General features: G+C 37.3%; 1 non-coding gene and 1 pseudogene across 1 annotated transcript; one reads left to right on the forward strand and one right to left on the reverse strand.

Moving 5' to 3' along the window:
- Nucleotides 1–232: 232 nt before the first annotated feature.
- Nucleotides 233–339, reverse strand: LOC134365294 (U6 spliceosomal RNA). Its single transcript, XR_010021999.1, has one exon. It is a non-coding gene; the product is annotated as a U6 spliceosomal RNA (small nuclear RNA).
- Nucleotides 340–4710: 4371 nt separating this feature from the next.
- Nucleotides 4711–5017, forward strand: LOC134364507 (cytochrome c oxidase subunit 7A2, mitochondrial-like; annotated as a pseudogene).
- The last annotated feature ends 15984 nt before the right edge of the window (nt 5018–21001 follow it).

Genomic DNA, 21001 nt, shown 5'->3' on the forward strand with positions numbered 1-21001 from the left:
CATCACTCAACACTCAACTCAATTTGGAATTGCTAGGTAGCAAGGTATGGTATTTTTAATTTAGCGGATAAAGCCAGATTGCTTTCCAAATGGGTTAAACTAGTTTCCACTCCCACCAGCAGTGCATGACAGTGCCAGGCGCTACATTCTTGGCTATCCTTAGCATTTTGGGGTCTTTTTTATTTTAGCCATTCCAATGGGTATGTAGTGGTATCTCTGCAGTTTTATTTTTTTTAAAATGAAACACTTCACAAATTTGCATGTCATCCTTACACAGGGACCGTGCTAATCTTCTCCATATGGTTCCAATTTTAATATACATGCTGCCAAAGCAAGCACCTCTTTGCAGTTTTAATTTGCATTTCTCTGATGAGTAATGAGGTTGAGCACCTTATATGTTTATTAACCTCTTATATATTTGCTATTTAGAAGTGGTTGTTTAATCTATTTGCCCATTTTTCTACTGGGTTGTATGTTCTTATTGAGTTATACAAGTTCTTCATATATTCTGGGTATGGACCCTTTGTTAGCCATAACCAATAACTATTAAATGTGTGTTCCAAATATCTCCAAATCTATGGCTTGCTTTTTACTACTTTATTTTTAATATTCTTAATTTTATTGTAATCAAATTCAGCAATTCTTACCTTTCAGTTTGGTGCTTCTTAATATTCAGTATGTTACAAAATTATTTCCTCATATAGAGATCATGAATCTATTTTTCCATATTATCTTCTAAAGACTTACTAATTTGCCTTTCATATTTAAAGGGTCTATAATTTAGCTGCAATTAATACTTTTTTTTTACAGTGTGAAGGGAGTTAACTTCTTTGTTGTTGTTGTTGGGGTTTTTTTCCCCAGATAGACCATCCTCTTCTACACTGCTCCACAGGGTCGCTTTGTCATCACTATTTCATTTTCACATCAATTTTCAACAGATTCTCTTGACTCCTCATGTTGTAAAATGAGGGTATTTGCAACCTTCCTCCACGTACTTTTCATCTCCCAAAATCTGTCAGCTAGAACTTTAACATCGTTAAAGATGAGAGTGTTTATTTTTTGTTCTTAATCATGATTAACTCCTTCAAGCTTCCTGCATGGGTTTATTTTAAAAGCTGCTAACCAATAAACAAATCTTACATTATTATAGCTATTCAGCACATTATTCTTCACAGAGCTAGAAAGTACTAATAATTACATTTCCTTGCCTACATTTCTGATCTCATAATCCTGTGCCACTAAAAGCAAAATGCACTAGCAACAAGGTTAAATAGAGTCTCCTCTCTTACATGTTACCAGTTGCTAAAAAATAATCATGTTTTAAATTGTTTCATATTTGGAACATGATATTCTGGTAAAGTGTTTTTACTTATCTACAGTTTCTAGTTTTTTGTTTCTTTTTTACCTTGTTATGAGATTCATAAGCTTGTTCTGCCATATTCTAATATCTTACAATTTCTCATTAGCAGCAGCTATTATCTGAAATACATTCCATTTTTTCCTTGAAAATATTCTTCTGTATGTCTGCTGATCTCTATCCTAAATTAGACCAATTTCTTTCTTGGTCTACAGCACAGCTGTCATATATGGACGCTAGTTCATTAATCCCGTAAACTAGCACTACTGTTTGTGCAGCCCTGACAAAAGTTAGATAACTGTAAAGTTAGAGGGAGCACAGCCCACACAAGACCACCTTATTTGTGATATTAATTGCAAGTTGGGGGGGTTCTCCAAACCACCCTCAGTTTTAATAATTTGCCAGAAGGACTCACAGAACTCTGAGCCATTATATGGATGGTTAGGATTTACTGCAGAGAAGGATATAGATTAAGTCAGCCGAGGGAAGACATGCATAAAGTGGAGTCTGGGGAAGGACCAAATACAGAGCTTCCATTGTCCTCTCTCTGTGAAGCCAGGACATGTTACTTTTACAGCACTGATATGTGATGATGAGCACAGACCATTGCCAACCTGGGAAGCTCAGCAGAGCCTCCCTGTTTGGAGTTTTTATTAAGGCTCCATTATGTATTCATGACTGACTGCCCACATGGTTAGTTTTAGTCTCCAGCCCCTCAAGGTGGGACTCAAAGCACCCACCCTAAGTCACACTGTTAACATTTGGTTGGCATAAAGCCCCCCACCCTAAATCACATTTAGGTGGATCAGTGATCCACCCTAAATCACATTGTTGCTGTCTGGCTATCTGAAGGTCCCAGGCAAACAAAGACACTCTCATCAGGCATGACATTCCAGGGTTTTAGAGATGACCTTCCAGAAGCTCAAGGCAAAGGCCAGACTTCTTTTGGGACAAGGTTACATTCTTTAATATCCAATCCCACATCTTCCTCTTTCTTGACTTTCACCCTCATTTTACTGGCATATAACCTCAAGTAAGGATGCGTGGATGTAAATTCCCATCTTAAATCTCTGGTGTTCATATAACCTCAAGTAAGGATGCGTGGATGTAAATTCCCATCTTAAATCTTTGGTGTTTTGAGATTTTACAATGAGGTCCTTAAATATGGGTTGCTTTTCTGTTTTTGTTTTTGTCTTTTTATCCTACTTGGCTTTTGCGGGTCCTTTGAATTTGAAGATCTCCCTCTAGCTCTGAAGATGGTATTTCTTTTTTTCTTTTTTTCTTTTCTTTTCTTTTCTTTTTTCGGTAGCTGGCTGGTGCAAGGATCAAACCCTGGACTTTGGTACTGTCAGCACCATACTCTAACCAACTGAGCTAAGTGGACAGCCCCCAAGATGTTATTTCTTTAACAATTCTCTTCTCTGTCATGAGTGCTTTGTCTTTCTAGAACTGCTACTAGTTGGCTATTGGACACGTTAGACTGATGATCCAGCTCTGAGTCTAAAGCTTCTCCAGGGTTCTTCAGGGCAATTTGGTGACTTCTATCCTTTCAGTCTCCATCTGTCATATTCTGAGGTGCTGCTTCCTCCTCCCTCCTCTCTGGTCCCCTTATAAATCTCTTAGAACATCTCTTTTCTCTCTTCTTAAATGCTCATGACCACCTACAGTGCTCTTCATTTTTGAGAGCTAAGTCTTCTTTTATTCTTCTGAACTTATTTTAAATTAGTCCCTCGAAAGGGGAATAAATAAGTGCTCACCTTGCCATCTCGAACTAGAAGCCACCCCTATGAATTTAAAAGGTATTTTTAAGACAGGTGGCATTCCCTTGTCTGTGTGTTTCCTGTGACTGCATCTGTAGTGTGACAGCAGCCGTGAATGCATTCCCTGAGCCTCAGCAGCACAATTCAGGACAAGAGCATCTTAGGAGAAGTATACCCATAGAGGCTTATAGACACATCTCCCTTCATCATATTACCTGTACACGGTACCCAGGTATGACATATTAAAAAGAAATAATGACCCAAGTGACTTTATATAAAAAATATATTTTCAGAGCTATTTCTGCCTAAAGAGAAACAAGAAATAAAGTAAAAACTCTTGCCAGGTTTCAGATGGCAGCTGTGGTGTAGTAGAAAGGACACTGGTTTGGGCATCAGAAGACCTGGGTTTGTGGCCTGGCTCTGCCGTTGTTGTCTCCATAACTTTGGTTGAGTCACTAAACTCTTCTGAGTCACAAGTTTCTCATGTATAAGCAGAATGATATAATACATGTGTCTCACACTGTTGCAGGGCTGAAGAGAAATAACAGACATGAAAGAACTTTACAGACAGCAAAATAAACAGAAAATAAAACACATTCTCCAAATGACTCCATTCTCCAGGGGAGGTTTTATGCAGAAGTCAACAGAATCCTTCAGAGGAAAATAAAGTTTACATCTCTACAACTGTCTTTCCCAGACAAGAACAAAAAAAAATCAAACAAAAACCACCTGAGTTTCCCATGGGTTCCACCAAATGGATAAACATGCCCATTGAAGATGACCATAAACATAGTCACAGAATCTAAACAAGGTTTATAAAACAAATTCCTAAATCTGTGTTTATTCATTTATTCTCTCCTTCAGCAAATATACATTGAATGCCAAGGATATTCAAAGCATTTTAAGAATTAAAAAACATCAATTAGACTCAATACTTCCACTTTCTCAGAAAGCTTCCTGTTTGTAGGGAGATCATGCAGGCACCCACATTTCCACAGTACAATATTGAGTATACCAAATGATACATGCCTGATACAAACTAATGAGAAAGGTACTTGAGGTAAGCTTTAAAAAATGAGTACGGTTTCAATTGGCTAAGGTAAGTGAAAGGACATTCCAAGAAAAGAGAACTGTGTTCACAAAGGTTATAGATAGGTAAAAGTTATAAAAAGGTTATAGAGAGGTAAAAAGATAAGAAAAAAGCTTCTCTTCTGAGAATTGTGAAAAGCTTGGATTGCCTGAAAAATAGGTTCCACATGGAAGGTATGGGGCATAGGCCGCATTGGAGAGGATGTCTTATAACAGGCTAGTAGCATGTGGATATTATTCTGTAGATAATAGGAAGCTTTTGAGGGTTTTCATTATGTAGATCAGTACATAATAAAATAGGTCTTAATAACAATAATATTTTATTTTGTATTGATCTTTACTCTTTATAAATTGTTTTTACATACATGATCTCATTTGATCCCCATGACAATTTTATGGTGGAAGTGTTACTACTATTTGTTGGTAGAATAAGCTTTAAACCAGACTTAAAAGTCCAGGTCTTCTGATTTTAAATCCAATCTTTTTCTAATCTGTTTCTAGAAGATGCTGCAGAATCTGCTGGCTCTTCATCAGATTGCCCTGAGGGCCAAAAGCACGCAGGCATTTTGAAAATAAAGTTCCAGAGAAACAAAAGCTGTTTCAGGAGGATAATGGAATTCCAGTAGGGTAATTGATGCCCTTTTGTACAGGACCACCATGGTTCTTACAGTTGGTGGAACAGCATATGCCATAACATCAGCTGGCTCCGGCTTCGGTTCCCAAGAAGCAGGATCAACTTCAATCATTCCAGCAATCACTCAGTTCAACTTCATTCAGCTCTCTATGGACCAGTAATTTGATAAATAACTGAGCCCGTTTTGGGGGATCAATATTTATTGACTTGTACTAACTGTGACAATAAAGCAGTCTTTACCGTGAAAAAACAAACAAAAAGTAAATCTACTTCTAGTGACTTGTTGAAGGTGTGTACAAAATACACTAAAGTGAGTAGATCCTGAAGACAAAAGGTCAGCTCCTGAAGAACATCAGAACTGCTGAGACAGAGTTGAAGTTTAGGAGCCAGTGTTTAGCACAATAACCCAAAAATGAAAAAGCTTCTCTCCTAACAAGTTTGACTCTGCCAAGAGGCAGCAGAAACAGGATTATGTAGATAATCTCACATTTATTTAAAACGCCCCCTTTGTTGTGGTACTTAGCTTTGTGCTAGGCACACAGCGTCACCAGATAGGTGACTAGTGCATTCATTCCCCTCAACTGGTCACTGACACTAGCTGTATGTTCACAGGATTGTTGGGGAGTCGCAGAGACCAAACTAGAAGTAGATGCCAAGGACAGGGAGTACCTTATCACTACTACTTGATCTGAACTGTACTAAATGCTCCCAATTGCCTAGTTCAAAACCAGGATCACGCCACTCCAAACAGAATTAAATTTGATGCCTTTCCCAACATGACAACGGTACGTTTGTTTAAATGACAACTGTAGGATTCCCCCAAGGACATGTAGGCCATGGGAAAACTGAACACAGAGCTCACAGCTGTTCATTTCAACAGTCAACAGTAGACAACTGTTAAAAATCCAATTTTTTATTGTTCAAATCTTGAGTGCTGTTGTTTTTTTAATAGCTTCCCTGCTAGTGAATGCCAAGATGATCTCGAATAATAAGGATTTTTCAGGAAAGCTCTTACCTGTGTTAACAAAGAATTGAATTTGATTCAACATCTCTAACACTGAAATATAAAGTGATTAAGATGAAAATTTCTAAAATAGGATTAGATTTAAAGGTTATTTTCTGAAATAGTTAAAACATTTAACTTCTCTTTTCTTTTATGGTCCTGTTTCCCCAACTACCCACTTCCCGCAGTGCCTGTATAGGACTATGTTGAGTCTTTATGAGACTCCAGGGCTGACTCATTTACATAGTTCAGACATTTCTTCCTGCTTACTGAGAAATTATGATCAAAGTGATAAGCAAAGAATTAACCTCCTTTACCCTAATCCCTGAAAATATTGCTTTTCTTTTTCATGTTTTCTGGCATTTGTTTGTTTGTTGTTGCTTAGCTTATGAAACCCTGTCTTTACAAGAAATCTTATGTGGAAGCCCACTACACAAATGCTAAAAACAGAGTTGCTGTAGTTGAAGGAGAGAAGAGGAAAAGAGGTAGGAGGGGAAAGGAGACCGGGTCCTTCACCCTCACCCATGGTATAAATCGTTTTCTGGACACAGAATAAAACTATTGACCTTGAAGGTTTCTTTTGGGGGGTGAGCGGCTGACCAGAATGGGAATTCGAATCTACGACCTTGGTGTTATCAGCCCTTGACCTTGGTGTTATTAGCATCAAGCTCTAACCAACTGACTTAACTGGCCAACCCTTAATCATTGTTTATTTATTTACTTATGTATGTATTTATTTATTTATTTGGAGGCTGACTGGTACGGGGACCCAAATCCTTGACCTTGGTGTTATAAAACTGTGCTCTGACCAACTGAGCTAACTGCCCACCCCCATCCTTGAAGATTTCTGAGGCCACTTAGAATTGGATTCAGAATTTTCAGGATTTAGGAGCATGAAAACCCTGACTTACACTACCCTTCTGTGACTAGTAGAGCAGTGTATTTGACCACTTCATTCATTCATCCTTTCTATGATCGTTCACCTAATGTCTGTGATGTGCCAGCATCGTTCTAAATACCAGGAATATAATAATAAACAAAAAAGACCAATTTTCCACTTTCATGGAGCTTACATGATAGTGAGAGAAGACACTGAAATAAAAATATATGTTTGATGTGATAAGAAAAATGGATGTGAAGAAAAGTAGAATAGAATAAGAGAAGAGTGAACAGGTGTGAGTGTGCTTGTGTCCATGTGTGTGCGTGTGCATACACTTTCACGAGGTGGATCAGGGAAGGTTTCCCTTGTAAGGAAGACCTTCAAGCAGAGAGTAAATTAAGTGAGATACCTGGAACAAGAGTTGTTCCCATGGAAGAAATAATAAGTGCAAAAGTGCTGAAGCAAGAGAGTACTCGGCCTGTTTGAGGAACAGCACAGAACCCTGAGTGGAAGGGACAAAGTCAGCAAGGCTAAGAGCAGCAGGAGGCCAGATCCTCCTCAGCATTGGCCTCCAGGGGCCAGCAGCAAGTTATGCAGTAGATATTCAATAAATATGTGAGATGTTCAACAAACATGAGAATCAGAAAATCCATTGTTTTGGCAAACAGAAGGCATCAAAGAGTGTATCTTATTTCTTAGTTCTTCCATCAAAAAGTTTGAGGTGGCAAATTTTGTAATTTATTTTCTTGATTATAGTTCACAACATTCCTGTCTTTTATGGATAGTGCTGTCTCCCTCCCTTGTGACTCCTGCCTTAGGGACAAAGTATCCTGGTGTTTTCAGGGCCACATCTCCCACCACTTTCCCAGTGTCAGTTTCTGATGTTCTTATTGCTCAGATTACATAGGGTGGTATGTTCCAAAGAAAATGATGACTGGCAAAGGATGAATGCCATTAATAAATTCAATCTCCTGGCACATAAAAATCACTTTTTGTTTTAAATCAGAAAAGAAACAGCTGGCAAGCTGCCAAACCGAAAAAAAGAAAAAGAAAGAAAGAAATTGTTGCAAAATCAAAGGCCTTGCACTATAGCCCTGAGCTTCCTAGGACTTCTGGCAGTAGAGTTTTGGTCAACGACATCACTGGTTCTATCACTTAGTACTACATTAAGTGCAATTTCAGAGCTAAACTGGTATTATGTTTGTTTGTTTGTTTGTTTGTTTGTTTTTTAAAAAGATAATCGGTAAGGGGATCTTAACGCTTATGGTGTTGTCAGCACCACGCTCTCCCAAGTGAGGCCACTGTTAGCATCATTTCTTAGGCTGAGCAGTTTGCAAGTGAGATTGTTTTTACGGCGGGCTTTATAAAGTCTTAGCAAATAGGCCTATGTCTTGTGTTCCTTTCTGTGAGTATGGCACTGCTCCCATTGGTCTCTCTCTTGGCACCAACCATCTGCTAAGAACATGACTGATTCCTGGTTTTCTGATCACCCTTACCATTTGCAACTGAGTTGGGGGGGGGGAAGGTTGTTCTATTCACAACTCCAACTATGTCAAGACTGTCAAACTGTTCAGGAACAAAAAGCAATCTTTGCTTTTAAAAAATTTTATCTTAAAGGGACATTCTATCTTTAGGGAAATGAGGTTAATTCCAGATCATTCACACACACACACACACGCACTCACACATGCACAGACACAGCCTTAAATCTGTGCGACATTGATAATGCAATAGCTTGGACTGCTGGCTGTAGTTGAAACAAGGAAAGGCAGGGTATTTCTTTGCGTCTAAGGATAGATGCAAGACACTGCATTTAAATTGCCTGACATATCACAGCCTTGTAACACCAAGATCAGGGGTTTGGTTCCCTGTACCAGCCACAACACCAATAAATAAATAAATAAATAAATAGCCTGACAAAAGTCTAAAAGTATTGGCACTCTTGCTGCCAGGGAATTTGTGTGGTTAGGTCCCTCTTGAGCACAGTTGGTTCCCTGATATATTAGAATGCAACCTACGCAGTAGGCCTCTTCCCCTTTTAGCCTTTTTTTATTTTTTTTTTTCTGGCTCACAGGGAGTAGTACCCTTGTGACCCTGTGGAGAAGGGAAGTCAGCACCCTTGAACTTGCTATTTATTGGCTGGATTTATCAAAAGATATTCACTTCTGCCGTTCACGTGAAGGTCCTGCTGACATTCTTTGAGGACCACGAGATAGGGGTAGCACCCACCTGCTCCAGCTACATTCTCACCCACCTTTCCTCAAAACAAACAATGCTTGGATAAGGGTGACCAACCAGTTAGGTTTCCCCAGGACTAAGGGATTGACTGGGACATAGGACTTTCAATGCTAAAGCAAGGAAAGTCCTAGGCAAAGCAGAGGAGTTGCTCACCCTCATTTAGACCCCATTAAGTACGGCGCAATTCTTGACTGGAAGCTGTGGACACTGGGTCTTGATAGAGCTTCTCTGCTCCCTTTTAGCACTCAAAGGGTAAGGCCCCAAGGTCCAGGCCTTTGAGATACACCAGGAGGAGCTTTTCTTGCTTTTCCACTCTCAGGGTAACCTCTGGCAATTTCCACATTAGCAAAATGGGGATAATAGTTGTACCTACTTCCTAATTCTCTTATGAGCATTAAGTTAATATTAATATGTGTAAAATGATGACAACAAAGCCTGACACTTAATCAGTGCTTAGCAAACGTTGCCCATTGTTACCACAATCATTAGCTTATGGATAAGAGATAAATGGCACAGCACTTCCCTGCTCTGTGGTTGAGTCTCTTCCAGGGAATCTTTTTTTTTTTTTTTTTTTTTTTTAAAGATGACCAGTAAGGGGACTTGATGTTGTCAGCACCACACTGTACCAAGTGAGCCGAGGGCCGGCCCTCTAGGGAATCTTAAACATTTTGCATGAATTATCTTTTCAAAAGTTAAAAGAGAGAGAGAGAAAAGAAGGAAGAAAAAAAGGAAGGAAAAAAGGAAGGAAGGCAGAAAGCCCAGTTAGCTCAGTTAGTTGGAGCATGCTGATATAACACCAAGGTCAGGGTTTGGATCCCAGTACTGGCTAGCAACCAGCTGCCAAAAAAAAGATTAAAAATTACACGCAATTAAGTCAGTAAGATTTACTTTCTTTATCAAAAATTAGTTCTATCCACAGGGCTAATATCTGAGCAAAGCCCACGTGAAAAAAAATGTTTTTAAAATGCAAATATTTAGTGTTAATGCACTCTGCATTTTCAGGATAAGTAACTGCTCTTAACAACATTGTTTATCATAGCTAAGAAATGCAAATAACCTAAATATCCATCAGTAGGGTAATGATTAAAATAATTATGTTACACCCATACTCTGCAATTTGTTAAAATGAATAAGGTAGATTTATATGCAGGGACATTGAAAGATCCCCAAGGCACACTGTTGCAGAACAATATATATAGCAAAATCCCATCATGAAACAAACAAATCTCAAAGATATCTCTCTCTGTGTGTAAGTATGTGAATGCACAGAACAGGTCTGAAAGGACAGACACATAAACACCTAAGGATTTTCTATGGGGAGAGCAGAAGAATGGGTTGGGGGTGGCTTAAAAAGGAAACTTTTGATGTCAAAAATCATGTGTTGCTTGAAATTTTTACAAGGAGAGTATAGTCATATACTATTAATACTTTGTAATTTTTAAAAAAGCTAATAAAACAGGTATAGGAAAGAATTCCACCCAAAAATTCTTTTGTTATTTTGTTCCTTCTCCTTCTCCCCCAAACATCCGTCCAAAAAGGGAAAACAAATTTTCCATAAGTGCCAAAGTATCCAGATTGCTATAGATAAGGTGTAGAGGGTATAATTCAGTAACTGATAATGAGAATTGACTACAGAAAAGTGTCCACAAAATTACACTCTAGAAAAAATTGAAAGAAATACCTGCACTGTTGAACATGATTTATCAGTAAGTTTTTATTGCTGTTGTTGTTATTGTTGCTGTTGTTTTTATTTTTATTTGATAGGTTTTTTTATTGAAACATAATAGTACATATTTGTGGGGTACAGATTTGAATATCAATACCTCTGTACAACATGTGGTGATCAAGTCAGGATAATTAGTATATTCATGTTTACAAAAGATAATCCATCTTTGTGACCCTTAACCAATTTCTCTCTAATCTCCCTCCCCTCCCCCCTTTCCCACCTCTAATAACCACAGTTCTCCTCTTTTTTTTTGGAAAGTTCAGCGTATTATTCTGATTATTGTGTCTTCCTTCTTTCTTTCTTTCCTTTTGCTTCTTTATTTATTTTTTATCTCCCACTTATGAGAACATGTGGTATTTCTCTTTCTGTTATTTCACCTAACACAATTTTGTCTAAGTTCATGCATGTTGCTGCAAATGGCAGAATTTCATTCTTTTTTTATGGCTGAGTAGTATTCCATTGAGAATATATACCACATTTTCCTCATGTCTGTTGATGGACATTTAAGTTGGTTCCAACTCTTGGCTACTATAAATAGAGCTGCAATAAACATGGGAGTGCAGGTTTCCCTTCAACATAATGATTTCCATTCCTTTGGGTATATACCCAGCAGTGGGATTGCTGGATCATATGATAGTTCTATCTATAGTAATTTGAGGAACCTCCATATTGTAATGCCTGCACTAACTTACAGACCCACCAACAGTGTAGGAGGGTTCCCCTTCCTCTGCATCCTCATCAGCATTTGTTATTCTCTGTCTTTTCGATAATAGCCAGCCTAACTGGGGTGAGATGATATCTCAATTTGGTTTTCATTTGCATTTTTCTAATGCTTAGTAATGCTGAGAATTTTTCTCGTGTGTCTGCTGTCCATTCATATATCTCCCTTTGACAAGTGCCTATTCAGCTCTTTTGCCCATTTTTAAATCAGGTTACTTGTTTTTGTACTATTAAATTATTTGAGTTCTTTGTATATTCTGGATATTAATTCTTTATAAGATGCACAGTTTGCAAATATTTTCTCTCAGTCTGTAGCTTGTCTTTTCACTCTGTTAATTGCTTCTTTTGCTGTGCATAAGCTTTTTAGTTTGATATAATCACATTTGTTTATTTTTTCTTCTGATGCCTGTGCTTTGGGGGTCATATTCACAAAGTCTTTGCCCAGTCCTACATCCTGAATTGTTTCTGCTATGTTTTCTTTTAGGAAATTTATAGTTTCGGGTCTTATATTTAAGTCTTTAATCCATTTTGAGTTGATTTGAGTGTATGGTGAGAGGTACGGATCTAGTTTCATTCTTCTATATATGAATGTCCAGTTTTCCCAGCACCGTTTATTGAAGACTTTTACTCAATGTATGTTCTTGTTGCCTTTGTCAAAGATCAGTTGGCTGTAAGTATGTGGGTTGATTTCTGGGTTCTCTATTCTGTTCCATTGGTCCATGTTTCTGGTTTTATGCCAGTACCATGCTGTTTTGGTCGCTATAGCTTTGTAGTATAAATTTGAAGCTGGGTAGTGTAATGCCTCCAGCTTTATTTTTTTTGCTCAGGATTGATTTGAATATTTGGAGTCTTTTTTTGTTCCATATGAATGTTAGAATTGTTTTTCTATTTCTGTGAGGAACATCATTAGCATTTTGATAGGGATTGCATTGAACCTATAGATTGCTTTAGTAGTATGGACATTTTCACAATGCTAATTTTTCTAGTCTAAAAACATGGAATGTCTTTCCATCTTTTTGTGTCCTCTTTAATTTCTTTTAGCAGTAATTTGTAGTTGTCATTGTAGAGGTCTTTCCTCTCCTTGGTTAAATAGATTCCTGGGTATTTCATTTTTTATTTTATTTTATTTTATTTTATTTTTGAGTATTGTAAATGGGCTTGCTTTCTTGATTTCTTTTTCTGCTAGTTTGTTATTGAAATACAAAAACTCTACTGATTTGGGGGTATAGATTTTGTATTCTACAACTTCACTGAAATCATTTATCAGCTCTAAAAGTTTTTTTGTAAAATCTTTAGGTTTTTCTATATAAAGGATCATGTCATCTGCAAAAAGGGACAGTTCGACTTTGCATTTCCCAATCTGGATGCCCTTTCCTTCTTTATCTTGCCTGATTGCTCTGGCTAGTACTTCCAATACTATGTTAAATAGGAGTGGTAAGAGTGGGCATCCTTGTCCTGTTCCTGTTCTTAAAGGAAAAGCTTTTAGCTTTACCCCATTCAGGATGATATTGGCAGTGGTTTGTTATATATGGCTTTTATTGAATTAAGATACTTTCCTTCTATACCTAATTTGCCAAGAGTCTTTATTATGAAGGGATGTTGAATTTTGTCAAGTGCTTTTTCTGTGTCTATTGAGATTGTCATATGGTTTTTGTTCTTGATTTTGTTAATGTGGTGTATCACATTTATTGACTTGCATATGTTGAACCATTCTTACATCTCTGGGATGAATCCCACTTGATCATAGTGTATAACTTTGTTGATAGATTGCTGTGTTCTGATTGCTAATATTTTGTTGAGAAATTTTGCATCTGTGTTCATCAAAGATATTGGCCTGTAGTTTTCATTTTTTGTTGTATCTTTGTCTGGTTTTGGTATCAGAGTGCTGTTGGCTGGCCTCACAGAATTAGTTTGGGAAAATGGCCTCTGCTTCAATTTTTTGATATCAGTTAAGTTTTAAAAAAATAAAATGTTAGCTTTTTTTTTTTTTTTTTTTTTTTTAAAGATGACCGGTAAGGGGATCTTAACCCTTGACTTGGTGTTGTGAGCACCACGCTCAGCCAGTGAGCGAACCGGCCATCCGTATATGGGATCCGAACCCGGGGCCTTGGTGTTCTCAGCACCGCACTCTCCCGAGTGAGCCACAGGCCGGCCCAATGTTAGCTATTTTTAACCAATATTATCTTAATAGTCATGGAACACATTTAAATGGAACATTAACATTCCAGTTTTCTGAGGTCTTTGCAAACTGGATAAAGGTAATAATCTAGATTAATTCTATCTTTTTTTTTTTTCAGTAGCTGGCCGGAAAGGGGATCCAAACCCATGAACTTGGTGTTATAAGACTGCACTAGATTACTTCTTATATCATGATTTTAGGGAGGTTGGAATGGATTGGCCTTATGAGCAACTCCTTTCACAGTATTAGCACAGAATCTGAATACTGGAGATGTTGTGTAGAAGACTTCTACACTCAGTGGAAGACTGGAAAGGATCCTCTAGTTTTCATTCCAAGTCTAAAATTCTGCAAGTGTCACTGGCTTAAGAAAGGTACTTGCTACATTGGAAATAATTCAAGTTTTGAAGTCAGACTGACCTGAGTTTGACTTTATTCTTAGGTTTTAACTATATGATTTTAGAAATGTTACTACCTTCTGCCTCAGCTTTGCCTCTGGAAAAGAGAATAATATGGGGTGGTTGGTCAGCTCAGTTGGTTAGAGCATGGTATTGATAACACCAAGGCTAAGGGTTTGGCTCCCCTTAGCCTACAGCTAGCCACCAAAAAAAAAAAAACCCACAAAAAAAGCGGATGATCACTATGTTTCAAAGGATAATTGTAAGAATTAGAGATACGGTATATGTAAGCACAAAATAAATACTAGATATTATTTCCATGTAACTCATATAGTTCCTTTAATCCTTATGCAGTTGCATTGTTATATTGGTTTTTCTTTTAAATTAATTTATTATGAATTTCTGTCTTTTTACTCTCTTTAAAAATTCTACCTTAACTATAAGGTCAAATAACCACAAAAGAATGAAACTTTTTAAAACATTAAATTAACTATACATTTACTCATTTAAATAAGCACTCAAAGAAATCATGGTGTCTTATAATTGCCAAGGGCTTTGGAAGTCATCTAATTGAATCTAATTCCTATTGCAGGAAACTTTTATTTCACCTTCTCCTCCTGAAGCTCAAAAAAGAGTGTGCTTTTTAACCTCTTAGCCAGAAAAGGGTAGAGGAAGAAAAGTCCTTCTGAAATGAAGGAACTGGACTAGAATAGAAGCTACAAGTGCACCTGGGGAGTCAGCATCTCTTTCTAGCAGACCCACTGCACCTTGTGGTCTTCGGGTCTCTATGGGCAGCAGGTAAGAAAGCAATCTTCTCCTTTTCTCTGATCTGTTTGGGGAAGGTGGGGGAGAACTGTTATTGTGAGGTTCCTCTGTACCACTGTTGAGCACCTTGTAGTATATGGTTGCAGTCTAGCCCTTACCCTAAGATTATACTCTTTTTGAATCTCTGAAATCTTCTGTGATGTCCATTGAACTCTACTCCTATTCTCTTGTCTGCCGGCCTCCCTCTTCAATTGCCTTCATGAGGTCTTTGAAGACATCACTTTCTGCTATATAATTGGGAAGCTCAGGGCAGCTTTCTCTCAAGCATCAAAGGCTTCAGGAAATCTTCAAACAATGTAGGTTTAGCCTTCAACACGTTTCAGAAACAGCATTATTAAGACCTAATAATGTCTTATTCTTTTCCAATTTTACATTATCTAAGCAGTTAGTAGACAAGCCTAATTCTTTTTTTAAAAACTGTATGAATTGAGAGCTGGCCAGTTAGCTCTGTTGGTTGGAGTGCAGCCTTATAATCTCAAGGTCTACGGGTTTGGATCCCCGTTCTGGCCAGTCGCCAAATAAATAAATAAACTTGGCAAAATGACCCTAAGTCAGGGCTTGTCTGAACCTGAGAGATCCAGGTTTTTGTTGTTTCTTTCAATGAACTTTATATTTTAGAGCAATTTTAGGTTCACAGCAAAATTGAGAGGAAGGTACAGAGATTTCCCATACACCCCCCACTCTCATGTATGCATATTCACCCCATTATCAACAGCCTCCACAGAGTGGTACATTTGTTACAACCAACATTGACACATTATTGTCATCAAAGTCCATAGTTTACATTAGGGCTCATTCTTGGTGTTGTACATTCTTTTGGACAAATTTTATAATGACATGTATTCATTACCACATCCTACAGAATAGTTTATCTTTTCTAAAAATCCTCTGTGTTCCGCCTATTTAATCCTCCTTCCCCTCTAACTCCTGGCAATCACTTGATCTTTTTACTGTTTCCATACTTTTGCATCTTCCAGAATGTCATAGAGTTGGAATTAACAGTATGTAACCTTTTCGGACTGGCTTCTTTCACTTAGTAACATGCATTTGTTTCTTCTATGTCTTTTCATGGCTTGATAACTCATTTCTTTTTTTTTTTTTTTTTTTTTTTTTAAAGATGACCGGTAAGGGGATCTTAACCCTTGACTTGGTGTTGTCAGCACCACGGCGAACCGGCCATCCCTATATGGGATCTGAACCCGGGGCCTTGGTGTTATCAGCACCGCACTCTCCCAAGTGAGCCACGGGCCGGCCCGATAACTCATTTCTTTTTAGCACAAAACAATATTCCATTTTCTAAATGTACCATAGTTTATTTCTCCATTCACCTACTGAATGATATCTTCGTTACTTCCAAGCTTTGGCAATTATGAATAAAGTTGCTATAAAGTTGGTTTTTGTGTGGACATGTCTTCAGCTCCATTGGGTAATGCCAAGGAGTATGATTGCTGAATTGTATGGCCGGAGTATGTCTAATTTTGCAAAAACCACCAAACTGTCCTCCAAAGTAGCTGAACCATTCTGCATTCCCACCAGCAACAAATGAGAGTTCCTTTTGCTCCACATATTTGCCAGCATTTGATGATTTCAGTGCTCTGGATTTTGGTCATTCTAATAGATGTGTAGTATTATCTCATTGTTATTTTGATTTTTATTTCCCTGATGACATATGATGTGGAACATCTTTTCATATGATTATTTGCCATCTGAAAATCTTCTTTGGTGAGGCTAATTAATGTCTTTATTTTTGTCCTGCTTCAATTTGTTTTATCACTTTCAATTTTGTAGAAAAAGTATGATTTTTCTTCACATTTTTCACATTTAGAGCTGGTCATGACGTTGTAAATTACCCTACAAAAAAAAAATTTAAATCAGACATATACCAATAACAAAAGTATTTGCTCTGAAATGCTAAGATTCTAATTTTTTTTGAGGGGGGGAGGCCACTCTCAAGCCACTGATCCACAAGGAATAAATATAAACCCATCTTTATTGCTAGGTCTTCCCACTTATTCACAATTCAACAATGGTAGCAGCTAGCTTTAAATTTCTCATCCAGTGACACAGAATAACATCAGTTTGCAAAAAAATGAAAAGTTTTTTAGTTAAATTGAAAAAAGCTTTTAAGTAAAATTTTAAAACAGATAAATATTTGTAAACAAAAAATTTATAAATCAAGCCTTTGTAAGCTAAGGAATGAGCACAGGTATCAGCTAAATATGTGGAAGTGGATAAAATTACTCTGAGAGAGTGTGTGCAACACAGAGTGAGAGAGCTCAAGGTCTAGACTTAAGGAATGCCAACATTTAGAAGCCGGATGAAGTGGGAACCAGCAAAAGAGGCTTAGAAGGAGTTGCCTGTTAGAGAGCTTCTTCTATTCTTTATTTTTATTTTTTGGCAGCTGGCCTGTACAGGCCCGAACCCATGCCTTGGTATTATAAGGCTGTGTAAGAGCTTCTATTAAGGGTAAGTCACAGTGCTGTGTGAGATGAGTGATATACAAGATAAGGGTGGTTAGGGCTGGCCAGTTGCTCAGTTGGTTAGAGCACAGTGTTATAACACCAAGGTCAAGGGTTCGGATTCCTATACTAGCCAGCTGCCAAAAAAATAAATTAAAAATAAACTAAAAGGAGTAAATGCTCCTGGAGAGGCAGCGAAACACTGAACCAAGGGACAAAAGACTATACTCTTACTAGGTACATGACAATGGACAGAACACATAACTTCCTCTTGAGCATCAGTCAGTCAATTCCTCCACAAAATTGAGAAATGATAATACTTATCTCAATGACCTGTTGTGAAAATTTATCAAATTAATGCACTTGGATATACACTATAAGTGGGAAAACATTAGAACTTCCTTTCCTCCCGGATGACAGCCCAATCTGCCCACTTCTCTCCTGCCAGTACTCTGCCTGAATCCTGACCTCCCTGATGGTATCTACCCGCTTTCTGTGATCTTTCTCTGCTGCCTGATACCTAGGATCTTAGGGCCAATTGCCCCACTGTCCAAACTTTATACCATCCTACTGGCTGGGTTTTGCTCAATCAATGACCCTGTTCCTGACTATCTTCCTGGACCATCCCACCACCCGTGAACCCAGGTTATGATATGATCCAAAGTGTTGTTTCTTAGACAATCCCAGAGCTAACTGCTGAGATTCAGAATACATACTTATCCCACACCTCATTTGTTTATTCAATTACAAAGATTTCTTAGAGTTTTGAGATCAAAGTGTCTCATTTCTTAAAAGGTGATATGCACAGCAACATATATATTCATATTAAATAATCAATTGTCTTCACCTTAAGTTCTCAATTTGTATAAATAATAAACAGTTTTGTTCTTTCACATATTCTCAAAAATTGATTATGGCTATGTTGACAGTATCTTGATTGCGTCAGAAAGTCTTCTGTAATCTGGTAAGATATTCATGCCATTTATCTGAACAACTTTGATCAAGTTGTTCTCAGTGAAAATAAGGATGGCTTTTAAACTACCAAAAAGTATACATAATAGTAAAATTCCTACTTGCTTTATCTGTTTCTTAAAAAAAAATTCAGCCAACCACTTGAGCTGGGTCCAAACACAATCCATTACTGGACTCACTGATACTTTAACTATTATTTAATTATTAATTATTAAAGAGGAAAACATTTTAATTAAATAACTGTATGTTGTACTTTGTTTTGTTTTGTTTTGTTTTTTTCTTTTTAAAAGATGACCCGTAAGGGTATCTTAACCCTTGGCTTGGTGTTGTCAGCACCACGCTCAGCCAGTGAGCTAACCGGCCATCCCTATAAAGGATCTGAACCCATGGCCTTGGTGTTATCAGCACCGCACTCTCCCGAGTGAGCCATGGGCCAGCCCCTTGTATGTTATACTTTGAACTTTTCAATCAGTTGATCTGCTCTAAATACAATGTTATAATCCTTGTGGCAGATCAATTTGAAAATAAAAAAAAAAAAATTGAGTCTCTTTACCTTGATTTTTGAAATTTGGGAAGGGGCTAGGGAAGGAAAGAAAGGAAGGGCACTATCTGAACATCAAATGACACCCAAAAGTTTTTTAAAACCCCAGCAAAGGCTTTGTGCTTCACCAAGTTATACTCAAGCAAAGAGAGAAAATGAATAGTTACCCACGACAGGGTATTACAATAATGCCATAGAAGCAATTCTTGCCTCCATAGTGAGAAGTACATGTCAAGATAAAATAACTCCAAGTCTTTTACATTTTACAGTGGTCTAATAACTTATATTGCTATTTTCAAGGGATGTCAGTTTCCACTTTCTACAAAATTTAATTACATTTGCTTTTCTCCAATTACCAATCCCCTTTCTCGCCTATTTCTATTTTACAGAGAAAAATGTAAGTAAATGGGCAATGACTTCACCTGAGTTCTTAATACAAACTGTTGCAATTTTCTCATAGGTTATCAATTTTAAGGAAATAAGCCTGGCGCCATTGGCAATGGGGATTGTTGGAACTTAGACCCGGGTAATTTTTTAGATCCATTATGATTGGTTATATGCTCCCATAGCATTCTATACCTTTCTCTCAAAATATTTACCAGTTCATAATTACATATTTGAATGATAATATTAACATCTTTGTTCTCCACATGACAGACAGTAAGATCCATGAGAACAGGATAATACCTACTTTTCCCACCAATGTATATCCCAGCACCCAGTTCAGAGGGCACCCGGAAAGTAGTGAATGTGCAAAATATATTATATGAAAAAATATATAGAAATATTAACAGCATTGTTTTCAAGGAGTACTTAGGAAATGGATCGGTGCTAGTCACTTGGTATGTTCCATGTAATGAAATTCCACAAAAGGCACTTTGAACAATTGATTGGTAATACCAAATTTCAAGCACACCCAACTTTTCCTGTTATCTTTTTGACAGAGATTGGTTTCAGGCTTTTTCTGATAACTACAGAGTTAAGTCTTTTTGCATGTTATATCAGAAACATTCCATTATGTATTTTGTGTTTTATAGTTTAGTTTGTCTTTAGAGTCTAGTTGAAAATTTAGAACACCAGAAAACAAAACAAAAACAAAACCACCTTAGAAGCATATCCCTTAATCTGTTATTATACCAGTAATATAGACCAATTTCCTTTTTAAAAAAACAAACAAAAAACCTTTCCCCTTCACATGGTATAAGCCATTTGAAAGAAAGAGGGGTCACCTGATGGTATGGTAGGAGTAAGTCAATAGTTTTCAAACTCAAGCATGCATCAGAATCATCTGAAGGACTTGTTAAACGACAGATAGCTGTGCCAATCCCCAGTTTCTTATTCCATGGTTTGGTGTGGGGTCTGAAAATTTGCAGGAGTATTTCCAACAAGTTCCCAAGGGATGCTAATGCTGCTGGTCTGGGGACCATACTTTGAGAACCTCTAGGAAAGAGTTGCTGAAAGGAAATCTTGCTATGTCTAGGTTCAATACCAGCAACATTCTTAGTTGAAACAGTCTCATACAGACAATTATAAATGGTAGAGAAGATGAATTATCAAAAGGTGCTACATATCACATATTTTATGGAATATATTATTAAAAAACAAGTTTGCCTTATTACCCTTAGATTTTTTTTCCCCCATATGCTTCTTCAGGAATTACCTTGTTTCACTTATAACTAAAATTAGGGGGAAGTGTGGGGGCAGGGATCTGTTATTTTTGTCTTCAGTAATAATCACCTCCTGCTGGGTTCAGATCCTCTTACCCACCAGCCGCAAAAATAATAAAATAATAATCATCATCATCACCTGATTGCTTCATTAGTCATTATTCCTTTATCTTTAGAAATGTACATGATAATTGTACTTATCTCAGTGAATTGCTGTGAGGTTTAAATGAGATCCTAAGTAGAAAATACTTGGCACTGAAAGTGGCCTGTAAATGGTAGCTGCTATGTTTTTACTAATTTATCTAATAATCTCAGGAAATAAATTCCAATGGTTCTAGGATCAGTGACCCAAACTGCTTAAATGTCTAATACACTAATAAATCACAGCAATAACCCTGAAGTGGTTAAAAAATAATAATGTTCAGTTACATTCCAGGTACTCTTACTGCAGCAGAGAACAGTTTGTTTTGGTAATATTGGCACAGGACACCTGAGTAGCATTCCCCCAAATATACAAGATTATGAATAAGAATCACCTGAAGCACAACTTACACAT

The sequence above is a fragment of the Cynocephalus volans genome, chromosome 16, assembly GCF_027409185.1.
Source record: "Cynocephalus volans isolate mCynVol1 chromosome 16, mCynVol1.pri, whole genome shotgun sequence".
Classification (NCBI taxonomy): domain Eukaryota; kingdom Metazoa; phylum Chordata; class Mammalia; order Dermoptera; family Cynocephalidae; genus Cynocephalus; species Cynocephalus volans.